The sequence below is a fragment of the Leopardus geoffroyi genome, chromosome A1 (genome assembly GCF_018350155.1).
Source record: "Leopardus geoffroyi isolate Oge1 chromosome A1, O.geoffroyi_Oge1_pat1.0, whole genome shotgun sequence".
In the NCBI taxonomy this organism is placed as follows: Eukaryota; Metazoa; Chordata; class Mammalia; order Carnivora; family Felidae; genus Leopardus; species Leopardus geoffroyi.
In genome coordinates, this window is record NC_059326.1 from 121,678,258 (window position 1) to 121,693,060 (window position 14,803).

The following is a 14,803-nucleotide window of genomic DNA, read 5'->3' on the forward strand; positions in this document are numbered from 1 at the left end:
CCCTCCTCTACTTTTTTCTACATATCACTGAACCTCTGTTGCAGGAGACTTCAATTGCTGGAGGCAGCTTGCCTTCTATTGTTACAGGAAAAAGATACTGATTGAGCCGGCATAATAACTGTGGTAATGCCAAACAGCAACCCATAACTCCTTATGAACCCAAGGGCTCTGTTTACCATTGAAGAGATCCTTCTTTCTCTCCAGTGTCACCAAATAAAGATGGGAGATTAGCGAAATAAGATAGCTGTTAAATTAAAGAGGAAAAAAGTTCAAGTTTCAAGGAGGCTGTTACAAAAACAAACAAATGTACAAACCAACCACCCCCAAACTCCTGGACCAATTTGTAGCTCTTGGTGACCTCACAGACCAACCCCGCTTGGGACAGATGAGCAGACAGCCCACTCAAAGCAACAGCCGCACGCCCTCTCAGACTCTGATCAGGGAAATGTAAACTGGTGTATCGGACTAGCTCTTTGACCCAGCAATTCCTTTTCCACTCATTTGCCTGAGAAAACACCATCACTCGGCACAAATAATTAATTATAAGGATGCTTGGCAAAATCATCACTTACAGTAGTGGAAAGCCGGAAACAAGTTAAATGTCCAACCTCAACAAGTTGGTTGGGTAAATCACGGCACATTCATGAACTAGAATCTTGTATAAATATATAAAAATATGCTGTAGAGAAGCACTCAATGTTGGGCAAAGACGTTAAGAATCTATTGTTAAGTGAGAAAAGCAAAACAGTGAAACTTGTTTAGAACATCGGATACAGTAGGATTTAAGTTTTGTTTAAAAGATGGGCACAATATGTCTGGATGGAGAAATTAAGGGTGAGCTTTCTTCTTCTAATGTAAAGGTATTTTGTGAAAACGACTACATTGAAGATGTACTACTTTTACTTTAAGAAGAAACAGTGATTTCTTTAAGTGGAGCCCCATTTAACCTGTTTAAAATGGGTCAGCTGCCATCAGCATCAGCTTAAAGGTGTGTGATTGTGGGCTTGCTTTTTGCGGTGCTGACGTGCTTCCCTGAGAACCAAAGGGAGACACTAAACCTCTCTGCAAACTCTTTGTAGATTCCCATCTGTGACTTGATAAATATTTGATGCAGTGGCCAGTCAACATCCCTACATTAGTGAAACTTCTGCCCAGGAGCAACTGTACAGCTCTCAGCAATGAGATCGGAGTAAGTTAAAAAGAGCGTATTCATTAGCCACTTCAAAGGATTTGGTTTTTTTAGCTGGCAATTTTGCAGACTGGATTATTGGCTTGGCTGTCTACTGTGTGATGACCAAAAAACATACTACTAGAGGGAGAAGCTTGCTTCTTCACTGAACAATATTTTCTTTCCTTTGTGTTCACAGCCCATGAGGCAAAGACAGCACAAATCACACCCCCCTTCCCCTTTGTTAAACAGCTGTGAATATCTAAAATGAGTTTAGGATCTGCCCCGTAACTTTGATGCCAAAAACCTAGAGTCTGGCCTGCCTTTCTGATGTAGTTTTGTGTAATGGGATGGACTCCTTTTTCTCTCTTCACCTCCATGGTTCCAAATGATAATTAAAATGTTAGCACTTCTGGGGCGCCTGGGTGGCCAGTTGGTTAGGCGATGGACTCTTGATTTGGGCTCAGGTCATGATCTTGTGGTTCATGGGTTCAAGCCCTGCGTTAGGCTCCATGATGACAGGGCGGAGCCTGCTTGGGATTCTCTGCTCCTCCCCTCCTCACAGGTGTGTGTGTGTGTGTGTGTGTGTGTGTGCGTGCACACGCGCACACACATGTGCACCTGTCTCAAAATGAGCAAACTTAAAAAAAAAGAAGTTAGCATCTCTGTTCCTAAATATCCCAGTTGACAAGTAGAATGGGTAAACAAAATGTAACAGAACAGAGAAGCAACCTGAGGCTAGCTGAAATTAGTGCCAACTTCAGAAGGAGTTTTCACTTTCTGAAGGACCTGGGCTAACTCCTACTCATTCTTCAAACCTCAGTTGAGATGTCACCTTTTCCTAGAAGCCTACCAGGATCCATGTCTACTGTTCCAGGCTTGATGACCCTCCTTTGAGCTTCCAGAGTTTCCATTCTTCTCCTGTATGAGGCTGTAAGCTGTACTACAGTTACCTGCTTGCTTATATCTCTCCTAGGAAACTGAGTTTCAAGAAGACTGTTCTGTTCATCACTGCCTAGTATAGTATCTGGCACTTTGAGAAGAGCTGAATAAGTATTTACTGAATCAAGTACATTTTCCTTGAACTTGCAGCTGCAGAGGACTTAGATAATTTCAGCATCATAGGATATCAAATTCAAAAGTTTCCTTCCTTCATTGCCTGCCCCACCCCTGCCAACTCCCAGAGCTTTGCAAGCAAACAGGTGCCCAGTCTGCTTACACATTTGTAATGACAGAGTGTTCACTTCCCTTCAAAACAGTCAGAGGTAGACTATGAAGCTGACTAAAATAAAAGACAAATGGGACAGGTCCTGGACTAAATTGGAAAGAAGTTAATCTAGCTTCTCCCTTTCCTGCAGGGCCCTGAGCTCCCCTAAGGGTCAAGTAAACCCCACCAAGGTAGCCGCAGATAGCAGTTTAAGGCTCTGCTTTTCAAACCAGAGGAGCAGGCAGAATGCCAGAGTCCTTGAACTCTAAGGTGAACATAGAATCTTTTCTGAAGCTTTGGTTTTACTTGAAGCCAGGAAATACATGAAGACAGGAAGAGGGAAAACTGCGCACGCGCGCACACACACCACACCACACAGTATAGGGGAAAATATATGTATGATTTTAAAGAGACAGCCCCAGATTTTAAAGAAATTGATAAGAATCTTTTGGGTGGAGCCCTCAGATGCCTGGGGGTTAGGAATGCACTCTTGGTCTGGTAGGTTACTTTGGTGGAAAAAATATGAGAAATACTACTGGCTTCATATATTATCATCTTAAGGCTCCCTGGGAAGGGGGGTATTTCCAGTTTCACTGGTTTCTTTCGGAGACTAGGAAGTCTTTGTTTTGTTTTTAAAGTTTATTTATTTTTGAGAGAGAGAGAGTCCCAAGCACAAAGCCCAATGCAGGGCTCCATCTTGCAAGCTGTGAGATCATGGCCTGAGCCGAAATCAAGATTCAGACTCCATTTACTTACTTACATACGTACGTACTTATTTATTTATTTATTTATTTATTTATTTATTTAGAGTGTGTATGTGAACACGAGTGGGAGGGCAGAGAGAGGGACAGAGAGAATCCCAAGAAGGCCCTGTGCTTTTTAGCATGGAGCCCCACTCAGGGCTCGATCCCACAAACCCTGAGATCATGACCTGAGAGGAAAGCAAAAACCGACGCTTAACTGACTGAGCCACCTAGGTGCAGACTGGAAAGTCTTGAAAATGAAAAGCAGTCAGTGCATAATAGTGGCATTTCAGGCAGCGTGATCTGGGGGAGAGAGATCTTTCCCAGAGGTAGGCCCCACACTTAGAAAGCTCATTCCCTGGTGTTCCGTCAGCCCTTAGCACTAGCCTCCATCAGGATGGGCACCGTGAATGTAAACTTAATTCGGCTTTGACAGTGTTTGGGCAAGCGTCTTTGCCTCTCCAAGCCTCAGTTTCCCTAGCTGTAAAGTGAAATTCGGATATTTAACTTACGGAGGTGTTGTGAGCTCTTGTACAAACAGTAACAAGCTCAGTGCCTAGTTCATAATAAGCACTTAGTAAATAGTAGTTATTAGTGGTATTAATTATAAAATTAATACATGCTCAATCAGAGCCACCCCTGAATTTGTGGACCAGGTGCAAAAATATAAATGGGGAACCAGATGTCTAAAACTTTAGAAGATATGAACATGCCAACAAACTGTTAAGTACAATAGAATATGTTCTGTCCTTCTAACATTCTTTTTAGTTTTATTCACTTATTCTGAGAGAGAGAGCACTCGAGAGGGGCAGAGAGAGAGAGAGGGAGTGAGAATCAAAAGCAGGCTCCACACTGTCAGCACAGAGCCCGATGTGGGGCTTGAACTCACAAACTGCGAGATCATGACCTGAGCAGAAATCAAGTTGGCCACGTAACCAACTGAGCCACCCACACACTCCTGTCCTTCTACCTTCATAACAAAATTAATTGGGTGTAGTTCTCTTTTGTCCTTTTTACAAGTTTTTTAATTTTTGAAGAATCTTTGTTTAAATCTGCTTTTTTTTTTTAAGTTTATTTATTTGAGAGAGAAAGCACAAGAAGAGCAGAGAGAGAGAGAGAGAGAGAGAGAGAATCCCAAGCAGGCTCCAGACACTCAGTGCAGAGCCTGACACGGGGCTTGATCTCATAAAGTGTGAGAGCCCATCACCTGAGCCCAAATCAAGAGTCAGATGCTTAACCAACTAAGCCACACAGACGCCCCCTCGTTTTTAAATTAATTTAATATTGAGAAAAGTTGGTAAGCCAATAGTTGTCAACAAAGTTATGTAGTAACATTTATGTTCAGATATCAGCAGTGGATTTTACTAAAGTTCAGATAGTGTGGTGGGTTCTCATGACAAGTTATTACCATTGAAAATGTTATAAAATATTCTCATTTCATCATATAAATCACTATCACTTTTGCTGTAATTTTCAACTTCTCTAAGAGCAATATCTAGAACTATAAAATACTTCTTTTTTAAATGTTTATATATTTATTTTTGAGAGAAAGAGAGAGCACAGGAGAGGGCAGACAGAGTGGGGGAAAAGACAGAATCCCAAGCAGGCTCCGTGCTGTTAGCACGGAGCCCAGCATGGGGCTTGATCCCATGAACCATGAGATAACGACCTGAGTTGAAATCAAAAGTCCAACACTTAACTGACTGAACCACCCCGGCACCCCTATAAATTATTTCTTTAGTTCTTTTTCTCAAAAACTTGAAAGCTGGAATATAAAGAGCACCAAAAAAATGGCAATATGTTAGGTGACTTATTCAAATCTCTCTCGAATTGACATTACACGTTGATTTCTAATAACCCCCAAATAATCTCAGTAGCAATTAGTTTGGAGATTATTTGTCTCTGAATATTCTCTTTTATAGTGCTGCGAATGTTTTTGTTTACATTTCTGATTTTCTAATATTTTTAGGAATGCCACGTTTATCACAAGTGTCACATACACTTTATTTCAATTTAGTTAAACCATTTCCTCTAAATGAAACACAAATGAATCTTAGAAGGGCAAAATAGCCCAAGTCCTGTCAGTTCAAGCTTTTGGAGTTCCTGCAAGCTTTGCCTAACATTATTAATACTAGGAACAGTTCACACCAGGTAACTGTGGAGTGGATACTACAAAATCAAAGATAATTTCCTGTTGAAGATCACGATTTTTTTTTAACATAAGGAGAATCTTTTCTTTCTTGCACAATTATAGCCCATCTTGTTAGCATGTGTAAGTTAAATCTTGCATTAATGGTGTTTAATCAGGATTGCCTTTGTGTGTCCAAAAGTAGTTGTCATGGCAGAGATGACATGGTTTTCCTCATGATGCCTCCTATTTGGGCAAATCCAGAGAATATCTTTGCAGTTATTGAATTGTTCAAAGATGCGCTCCCTTATTGGCACAGATGAGAACATGTTTCTTTTTTTTTATTTTTTCAAAGTTTATTGATTTTTGAGAGAGAGAGACAGAGAGAGAGAGTGTGGGGAGGGGCAGAAAGAGAGGGGGACAGAAGATCTGGAGTAGGCTCTGCTCTGACAGTAGAGAGCCCAACGCGGGGCTCAAACTCCCGGAACTCTGAGATGATGACCTCAGCCGAAGTCAGACACTTAACCAACGGAGCTACCCAGGTGCCTCAAGAACATGCCTTAATAAGAAATTCAACTGGTGCTTTGTCCGTGGCTCACAAAAAATGCTTGTTCTTTACCAACTGCTATTCTCAGTAGCTAGCCCTCGTTATTCTTTTAAACCAGTGACTAAAACTCAAAGTTATTTTTGCAATTCTATTTTTTTACAATGGCATCACCAATAAAATACTCATTAATTTTGATTTCTTCTATTTTAATCTTCTGATAGTTTGACAGTAGGTATAATGAATGTTGTTGAGTATGATCTGTCCTAATATAATCTAGTTAAAGAAGTTATTAATTTTTAGAATTTTATGCGTAATTTCTTTCATCAGTTAATACTATTTTGCATTCTCTTCTTTTTATGTGATTTTAAAAGGTTAGCTTTTATCTATCTTACAGACTTGGCTATTCTGGCGTCAAATTTTAAAGTCATTTTTTTCTACTAAACTAGAACATTTCTATTGTCATCTGTGACTATTTTGTCACACAAGGTTGGCTAAATATGGAACATCTATTACTATTCTCTTTTTTTTTTTTTAATTTTTTTTTCAACGTTTTATTTATTTTTGGGACAGAGAGAGACAGAGCATGAACGGGGGAGGGGCAGAGAGAGAGGGAGACACAGAATCGGAAACAGGCTCCAGGCTCTGAGCCGTCAGCCCAGAGCCCGACGCGGGGCTCGAACTCACGGACCGTGAGATCGTGACCTGGCTGAAGTCGGACGCTTAACCGACTGCGCCACCCAGGCGCCCCAACTATTCTCTTAATAATATCACAGCAGTATTTTATATCTGTGTTTAGTAGTTTCTTTGTAGATTACTATTGTTCACTTACTGTTACTTTAGCCTTTTTTTTTTTTTTTTTAACAGTTCTTGTGTTTGCATAACAGGCTTTTTGTTTGGTTTTGTTTATTTTTGGTTGCAAGTAACACTGTGTGTTCTTTTAATTGAGAAACTAAGTATTTCCACTCACAAACATTTTCCTTAGCTAGACTTGTGAAGATTGGCTGGGAAATGTGTGGTAATTGTAACATAATATTTTGTCTTTCAACTTAAAATACAACAAAATTTCTATAGTTTCTCCATTTGAAAAAAACATTTTATTATAAAACGAAATACAACATTTTCTCCCCTCTTTATCCAATGGAGAATTCATAACCAATAATTTGAAGTAACTTATGTTGTTCTGGATGCATTCTCATGATTTTAAAAGGTCATGACAGACATTTTCTAGGGTGACTTTCCAATAAACAGTAAAAATTCAAAGTTTTTAGTTTTCTGATCCAATTTGCCTTTTTCTTTCTTTTTTTTTTTTTTTGGTAATTTCTTTATTGTCTGATGGGCAGGCCAGAATCACATTTATTTTTTTCTAAGTTGTGAATTTTATATTATCTTTTTCATTATCAACTTTGATCAGGAAAAAACACTGCATTACTCAAGTACATAAAGCCACAAGTGTTTGATCTGATCTGTTCAGGTTGTAGATTTGCTAGGAATACTTTCCTTGCCCATTTTGTTGTTTTGCTCAGCCACTAAGTCTTCATTAAGTAAATAACTTGTAATGTTTGTAAATTGTATGTGGGTCATGCTTAGCAGAAGTCTGCTCACTTTCATTGCCTGCAATTTAAAAAAATTGAAGCAAACTGCTTTTTTTCTGTTTTCTTTTCAGCCCTTCCTTTTCTGAGCTCCACGTTCATTATGTGTGGTTCTCTCCCAATGCCAGCATGTTCTCACTCTCCATGATCTATAGGATTAAAAGATTACAAGCAATCATATTCAAAAGATTCCAAGTTTGCCTGTATTTCATCAAAATGTAATTAAAGTAAATGTTAAAATATTGAATTAAAATTAAAAAATTTCCTATAATTTCCAAAAAATTATTAAGGAGCAAAAACCAAATAATATTTAATGAACAGTAAAATTTAAACGAAAACTATTCAAATAAAGCTTAGTTACTTGTTTTAAAATTTAATTATATCTTAGAAGATATTTTTATAAATATAAAATGATTGGCAATTCCTGTGTTCTGTGACCATCAGCTGTTAATGCAAAAAATTGGGATTATGCTTCATGCTTAAGCATGCTGTGTCTAGACTATGTATAAAAAAAAGAATTAGGGATGTTTGGTTTATTATTGCATACTGTTCTTTGGCTGCTCTATGGGACTATTGCAAATTCTGCAGTGATTTGTGAGTACTTATAGGTCTGCAAACTGGAACTTCAAGAAAGCAAGAAAATAGATGCTAAACACTCATGGGGAATTGGTACTTTATTATGCAAGAATCTATAACATCAATGATATGTGAGAGGAAGGATTTGACAAGTTAATTAATTTGTCTTTTCTCTTACCGGAGTGCTTCCACAGCTCAGATTTTCCTGACAGTCCTAAGCGATGTCCTTCCATGATGTTTGCAGAACAACCCACGATTCCTCATGACGTTTGGATAAAGTCATCTACTGTGTTTAGAACAGAGGGCAAGAGATGCAGAGAAACGTTTCCTGTGGCCTGAATGGTGTAGGTCACCAGCGTGGACTCTAGGACTGTGGCTGCTCCGTGTCAGCAGAGGGTACCGGATCCCTTAATAAATTTACCTTTGCATTGTGCGCTTGTGATTTTCAGACTCTTGAATTCTGAGGTGGGAGCCTCTCTTGACCAAGGGCTGTCCTGAGCTCAATAAAATATTCAACACAACTTATATGTACAACCCATATATAAAAAATGGACATAGCTTTTCCCTCAACCAGTACCTGAATAAATTACCATGTAAACAGTTTGGGGTTTAATTTTCTAGGCATCTTTTATACTAACCTACACATACATACATATCTTTTACATAAAATTTATATGTGTATATATATGTATATATATGTATATATATATGTACATATGTATGTATATATGTATATATGTGTGTATATATACATATATATGTATATATGTGTGTATATATATATATATACACACATGCATACATACACAAATGAGCTTTGTAAGCTTCTTTTCCTACTTAATATATTATGCACTGCTTTCCATGTTGTTACATAATATTCACCATTAGCTTTATCTTATTAATAACTATATGATACATACTAATTTTTTTTAGTCAAGTCCTTCTTAAATTATTTCTCCCTGCCCCCCCCCCCAATTTTTGTCATAAAAATCATACCGCGAATACCCTTGTGTGGGTGACTTGGTTTTCATTACTTAAAAAAATATACTTTTTACTTTGGAATAATTTTAGACTTACAGAAGTATGGCAAAGATAGTACAGAGAATTAGTGTATACCTTTCAGCCAGCTTTCCTGAATGTTAACATCTTACATAACCATTATCTATTCGTCAAAACTAAGAAATTAACATTAATACAATATTATTGACTACATTACAGATTTCACTAGGATTTTACCAAATTTTCCACTAACATTCCTCCCTTTTTGATTATTGTATTAAGAAAACATACTTTGAGATCTACCCTCTTAGCTTTTTGAGTGTATAGTGTTGTTAACTATAAACACGATGTCATACAGCAGATCTAGAACTTTCTCATCTTGCGTGACTGAGACTTTATACCTGTTGAACAGCAACTCCCCCGTTTCCCCCTCCCTCCAAGCCCCTGGCACTCACCATTCTAAGTTTTCACTACTTTTAAGCTCATGATTGCATTTGGTCAGTCACAGCGAATTTATAAATATTAGAAATGGGCTATATATAGTCGCTACTCTCATTATTCGTCTTCCTAAGGCTTTCCTGCAGACTTTTCTGGACAACTAAGTTCCAGATGAATATTTTACACTAATGTGCCTTGTGTAGGGTCCAAGGCAGTCTGCTATTATTAATGTGTTAACCTTTACTGTCCAGTAATGGCAGAGAAATTAGAAATCTATATTAATTAGGAATGGCAAATGGAAACTCAAATATATATAATGTATATTTAAATATTTTATTTTCATATATGAATTATAAGGAGATATTTATATCTCTATCTTAATTATACGCATGCTGCTATTTCCACACTTTGTTTGGAGCTAGAGAGTGGCAGACCCAGGACTAAATTCCAGGTGTGGCTGACACCAGTGACAGCAGTCTTGCCACACTGCCATACCTTCTAGGAGGGATTAGAATTTGGATGTGGTGTTTCAAAGAATTTTTAATTTTTCTCAAAATAAGAAATACTTTTTGCACACACCAAATCAGTCACAGTGGCTGCATTTAGGGAGCGGAGAGGGGTTACTAAGAAGACAAATGGGAATTTTGCATGTCTGTGTTGATTGACTTATTTAAATAATGAGCATGGGTTCGTGTAGTACTTGTCAAATTGTAAAAATTCTTGGAAGATAATCTTATACATGGCGGCTAGGAATATCAAACAAGACAGCCACTTTTGAAAACAGTTTGGGAGTTGTTTATTAAGTTAAACATATGCTTAGCATGTGACCTAGCAACTGCATTCTTATCCACCCAATAAAAAGGAAAGCATATGTCCGCAAAAAAGTCTGTATACAAATGTTTATAACAGCTTTATTCATAATCACTAAAGGCTGGAAACAATCCATATGTCCATCTACAGGTGAGCAGATGAACAGCTGTGGTCCATCCTTACAAGGGGATACAACTCTGTAATAAAAAGCAACAAACTATTGATAGGTGAAACGACATGGCTGGATCAAGTGAAAGAAGTCTGACACAAGAGGTTACACACGATTGTATTTATATGACATGCACTAAAAGGGAAATATATAGGGACAGAAATCAGATCAGTGGTTGCTGGAGGTGAGAGGAGGGAAATGACTATATAGTAGCACAAAGGATCTTTTTAGAGTGATGCAAATATTCTTACTTGATTGCGTTGGTGGTCACACAGGGGTCTGTGCATTCATCAAAACTCACTTTATACCAAAAAAGGTTAATCATAGGTTAAATAATAAAATTGAAATTATAGATTAAGTTATAAATTAGAGTTTATATTATAATTATATATAATATAGTATATAATATGTAATTATAACTAATAAATACAATTAAGTATAATTATAATTACATATTATATACTACATAGTATATAACTCTATAGCATATATTAATAATTTTAAATTATATATGATAATTTATAATTATGTTATCTATAATGTACTGAATTATATACTACAATTTGATGTTATTATAATGTAAACTATAATTTATAGTTTGTATTTCTACTTGTAGTTTGTATAATTATATATACCTTATATATAATTATAGTTATATTTTAAGGTAACACAATTTATATTGTTAATTATATAAATTATAGATCAATAAGTATAACTTAAAATTAATAAACAGAAAGGAAAAGAGAAGTTCAAACAATTAAAGCTGAAAATGAGATTGTGAACACCTCCTCATAGAGGTTAGTCCAGCAGAGTGTAGACCATCTGGCAAAGATGTAATGGAAGGAACTGTGTGGTAGGTGATGATTTGATGATTTCTGAGGTTCCTGTTCCTTTTTCTAGGTGCCCATCATTGTTCACACATGTCTGCGCTTCAGGGGGCAGCTATTAGCCTGTACCTGACTCTTGTGTGAATGAGAACAGGCACCCCCACCTAGAGGAGGTGCAGAGCTATGCAGCACTCCTTGGCTGGCGGATGGTGCCTTAGTGAACTTCATGGATGTCTCAGGATAGGCAGAACAAAGAAGAGGTGCCTTGTAATAGTCTCAGGTAGGAAGAAGGTAGAGGGAATCTATCTGGCCAGCTCCAACCTTTTTTCTGTTTCCCACTGGTATGGTTGCCCCAAGGAAGTTAACTCTCTTATGCCTCAAGTATCTTCATGCATTCCTTTTAGCAGCCATTTGGGAAGCCAGATTAAATGCGCTATGTTGTAGTATTTTATAAGTCCAGATGGGCAAGAGAAGCAAGAGACACAGGGCATGTAGCTCTTCAGTATGGTTGCGCAGAGACCATATGCGGGGGAGGGGCCCTTGGCTTCTCCCAGTAATGGATGATTAGCCCTAGGTGGCAGATACGTATGCGCCTAAATGGATGGGTAATTACAATGGCAGTCAGGCCAGAACAAGCAGCAGGGGCCTGAAAGTTAATGGTACCACTAACGGGAAAATCCAAGGCCCAAGGCCAACACCTTCAAAAATCTAGAGGAACATGGTATCTTCACGAACCCCCAAACACGAGCAAGTGGAGGAACACCACCAACTACTAAACGTGCACTGCTCTGCATATCCGTGTCAGGGCAGGAGGGAGCAGGGAGGTATCTGACCGACGTGAGAACACAATTCTAGAACTGACAACACGACTCAGTGAAATGCAGAGTAAAGCAATTTGAGACCAACTGGAACCAGAAGGACTCTTGCACACTCCAACAAAGCTGTGGCTCTGTGGGGTTTGAGATAGAGTCTAAAGGAGCTGGTATAGTCTGGGGTGTGAGAGCTTTCAAAATTACAAGCTCCTTTTCAGGCGAAAAGGGTGGAGTTCTGAGAGTAGTATTCAATTCAAAAGAAAGGAAAAAGAGTAGAGGAAAGGAAAAAGAAAGCCTAAATAAAAGAGCAGAGGAATCACATCTCAGAAAGCACAAGGCAATTTAAAAAGATTTCTTAGAGCACCTGGGTGGCTCACTCAGTTAAGTGTCCAACTTTGGCTCAGGTCATGATCTCACGGTTCGTGGGTTCAAGCCCCACATCGGGTTCTATGCTGAACACTTGCTCAGAGCCTGAAGCCTGCTTCAGATTCTGTGTCTCCTCTGTCTCTGCCCCTCCTCCACTCATGCTCTGTCTCACTCTGTCTCTCAAAAATAAATAAATGTAAGAAAGTAAAAAAAAAACAATCAACACACACATACATAGGTTGAATAATCTATTAGAAGATGCACGAAGAAGACAATAAAAAGCAATGGAAATTTAAAAAGGTAACATTTAAGAAAACTTTCCTGAAATAAAGAGATTTGACACTAGTACCTAGAAAATCAATCCTGAATGAAGATTGTCAAGATATATTCTAAGAGATGTCTGAAGTTTACAAAAAAAAAAAAAAATGATTTGGGCATTTAGTCAAAATACCAAATGACTTAAGTGACTGTCTTTGGCTTTATCCCAGAATACATAAAGTAGCATACTGAAAAGATTCAAAGAAAGAAATCCTAAGGCAAAGGTTTTACATCTAGCCAATATGTCAAAAGTTATGAACATGATAGAACCAGAGACTGTTGCTTCCATGTGTCCTTCCTGAGGAATTTCCTAAGGAAAGGTGTTTTAGACCACCAAAAGGGAAGGGCTTTGACAAGAGGACTAATGATGAGCATAACTATGTCATCACCCATAAAACTATGATGGTTATGAGAAGAGTACATACCCAGCAGATATTATACAATAATTAAAGGGCCAGAAGGGTAACGGAGATATAAAACAGAATATACTTGTTGATTATTTTATAGTTACTGGTGAGGGTAAAAGGATATTTATTCACATGGGAAACTGGTGCATTGGGATAAGAGAAAATAAATTATTAACTAATTTAAATATTGTTAGGAAACCAATAGAAAATAACAAAAATAAGAGGGGGGGACTAAGGTTATTTTAGCTTTAATATAAAACTAACCCTTAAAATAAAGTGAGTACAAATATATTTGATAGGGCAAATAAAATAGACCGTATAGTGAAAAATTAGTGTTATGAAAGACTTGTGTATACATAACAGAGAGCAATATGAGTGAAAAGAATACAGTGCAAAGGATTGTATACCAAATACTACCATTTGAATTAAAAGAAAGGCAAAATAAGGACATACGTATGTATACACATACACGTATATATTTGTTTCTTTTTTTGCAAATAAGAGAGGATAAACCAGAAACTAATAAAATTCATGCATATGGGGATTGAAGAAACTTCTCTGGGCTACCTTTTCGTATGATTTTAACTTTTGAACTACAGAACATTTTACATATTCATAAAGTTATTTGACCGCTACCTTTAGCAGCACATACACTAAAACTGGAATGATACAGAGAAGATTAGCAGGCCCTTATACAAACATGATCCGCAAATTCATGAGGTATTCCATATTTTAATGATGGATGGTAACTAAACTTACTGTTGTACTTATGTTGCAATACATACATATATCAAATCACTATGTGATTCACCTGAAACTTACACAATGCTATATATCAGTTACGTCTCAATAAAATTTTTAAAAATAAAAATAATAAAATCTTTAAAAATAAAGATAATAAAAAACCCACTACCACAAAGAAAGAAATTAAAAGAAATCAACATGGACAGGAAAATCCTAATTTGAAGATAAACAAATGAATTTATGTCAAGGTTAAAGGTCTTTAGACACACCATTACTTTTAAGGGGCTAGACTCTAAGGATAAAATAAAAGCTTCAAACAATCTTGTACTTCATTAGTAAGTTTGTTGATAGTGGTATCAACATAATAATTCTGATACTATTGAGTGTATTATAACGAGCAGTGAATGAATAGCTATACTGATGTTGGTGAAAATTAGAGTTTTCAATGTGAGAGAAAGGAGATAAAATAGGGATGTGGGGAAAGGAGGAAGAACCCTGTGATGTTCTATTAGAATTGGGGGGGATTGAGATAAATTAATGATCTAAAATAAAATACACTTCCTGGCTGTGTCTACTGAAAGGGCCTAGAAGCAGTGACATCCCACTTACAATGAGCACTCTTATCACTCAGTTCTTGGTTTCTAGCAAACTTTTCTCACTGAAAGGACCCAGGTCTGACTCCAGGTCTGGGTCAAGGAAAGTAGAAGATGAGCTTGGGACTTTCACTGATGGAACAGCAAGGAAGTGCTCAAAAACAGAGAGGGATGTGTCAGAAGGACCCAGAAACCAATTTGAAGGGGCTCCCATTTGGGAGGGGACAAATTTGGGACAAAATGAAAATTAAAAAGAAAATCAGTGGTAATGAATATTCTGAGTTCATCATGATATTCAAGAGAATTGCAGAAGTGTGTGTGACGGAAGAGAAAGCTCTTCCTGAACAGTGGAATGACAGCTA

At 37.4% G+C, this 14,803-nt stretch overlaps 1 long non-coding RNA gene and 1 other non-coding gene across 2 annotated transcripts; both read left to right on the forward strand.

Annotated features, from left to right (window-relative positions):
* The first annotated feature begins 1,078 nt into the window (after nucleotides 1–1,078).
* LOC123601568 lies at nucleotides 1,079–8,391 on the forward strand. Its single transcript, XR_006714175.1, has 2 exons — nucleotides 1,079–1,189; nucleotides 8,142–8,391. It is a non-coding gene; the product is annotated as an uncharacterized LOC123601568 (long non-coding RNA).
* Nucleotides 8,392–13,736: 5,345 nt separating this feature from the next.
* Nucleotides 13,737–13,839, forward strand: LOC123581857. Its single transcript, XR_006704052.1, has one exon. It is a non-coding gene; the product is annotated as a U6 spliceosomal RNA (small nuclear RNA).
* The last annotated feature ends 964 nt before the right edge of the window (nucleotides 13,840–14,803 follow it).